Source organism: Meriones unguiculatus, chromosome 8, assembly GCF_030254825.1.
Source record: "Meriones unguiculatus strain TT.TT164.6M chromosome 8, Bangor_MerUng_6.1, whole genome shotgun sequence".
Classification (NCBI taxonomy): domain Eukaryota; kingdom Metazoa; phylum Chordata; class Mammalia; order Rodentia; family Muridae; genus Meriones; species Meriones unguiculatus.
Window position 1 is genome coordinate 54,148,765 of NC_083356.1, and position 1,886 is coordinate 54,150,650.

General features: G+C 39.4%; 1 pseudogene; it reads left to right on the plus strand.

Moving 5' to 3' along the window:
• The first annotated feature begins 396 nt into the window (after nt 1-396).
• On the plus strand, nt 397-1,250 carry LOC110540301 (voltage-dependent anion-selective channel protein 1-like; annotated as a pseudogene).
• The last annotated feature ends 636 nt before the right edge of the window (nt 1,251-1,886 follow it).

A 1,886-nucleotide genomic window follows, 5' to 3' on the forward strand; every position in this document is an offset into this window, starting at 1 on the left:
CAGCTTAAATTACATATGATAGAGGGAAATGTCTGTACCCCATTTTCTCCAAACAACAAATCATCAAGACAAAAATTAAGAAAGAGAAATGTAGGAGCTAAATAAAATCACAAATCAAATGGACCTAACAGATATTTATAGATTTCACCTTAACACAGAAGAATATACCTTCAGTTCTGCACCTAATGGAACTTTCTCAAAAATTGACCACACACTTGGGCACAAAGTTAGCCTTATCAGACAAAAGAAAATTGAAATAACTTTCAATATCCTCAATCTGCAGTGTAGATTGAAACTGACCACTGTAGATTAAAACTAGATATTACCCAGGCTCCTTTCCCCAAACCACAGTAGCTGTTGCTGCTCCTGCTGCTGTCACTTCCTACGAGAACATAAAATGGCTGTGCCCCCACATATGCTGATCTTGGCAAGTGCACCAGGGATGTCTTCACCAAGGAATACAGCTTTAATAAAACTTGGCTTAATAAAACTTGATTTGGAAACCAAGTTCAAGAATGAGCTGGAATTTACCAGCTCAGGTTCTGCCAACACAGAGACCACCAAACTGAACAGCAGTGGCAGCCTGGAAACCAAGTACAGATGGGCTACATTCACAGAGAAGCGGGACACAGAAAATACCCTGGGAACTGAGATCACCATGGAAGACCAGCTCGTGAGTGGACTGAAGCTGACCTTTGGCTTACCTTTCTTATCTAACACTGGGGAAAAAAATGCTAAAATCAAGACAGGCTACAAGGAGAAGCATATCAACCTAGGCTGTGGGGTGGACTTTGACATTGCTTGGACTTCAATCCTGGGCACTCTGGTGGTTGGCTATGAAGACTGGCTGGTTGGCTACCAGATGAATTTTGAAACCATGGAGTCCTGAGTGACAGACAGTAACTTTTCAGTTGGCTACAAGCCAGAAGAATTGCAGCTTCATATTAATGTGAACAATGGGAGAGAGTTTGGTGGCTCCATTTAGCAGAAGTCTTGTGAACAAGAAATGAGAGACTCTTGTCCATCTTGCTTGGACAGCAAGAAATAGTAACTCTTGCTTTAGAATAGCAGCCAAGTATCAGGTCGACCTTAATGCCAACTTTTCGGTCAAAGTGAACAACTCTAGCTTGATTGGCTTGGGGTACGCTCAGACCCTAAAGCCAGGTATCAAACTGATGCTGTCAGATGTTCCGGATGGCAAGAATGTCAATGCAGGTGGCCTCAAGGACTGGAATTTCAAGCCTAAATGAATTTTGTACACTAATTAATTTTAAACTATTTTGCAAAAATAGTTTTTTTTAATTTTTATTATTTTATTTTATTTTTTATTATTAGTTAAATTTTATTAACTCTGTATCCCAACTGTATCCAGCTGCCTCATTCCCTCCCAAACCCTCCCTCCCTCCCTCATCTTCTCCCTGCCCCTTTCCAAGTCCATTGATTGGGGAGGACCTCCTCTCCTTTCATCTGACCCTGTTTTATCAGATACCTGATAAAAACTCATACAACATCAAGAGTCTTACCCAGTCAAAGTTACAGCTACAAACTTCTCCAAACCCATATTAGCTTATCTGATTTTCCTTGTGTTTTCATCTTAAGAATGGCTGTCAGATATTGTTGTGGACAGTCACCTACCAGCCATGGCTGATGAAGAGGACTGAGAGAAACAGTATGGAAATCTACTCCTATCTATTTTCTCTTGAGGCTGAGTTCATAAAGTCAAGATCAAGTTTTGAAGAATATGCAGAACCCATATTTAAGATTGAATAAGCTCAATAATTCATCTGTACTATAACATTTATTTAACTTTATATACAACTGGCAATATTCATGTTTTAAAAACATATTCTTGAAGTTTTAGAATGAGACATGTGTTTCTAAACTAA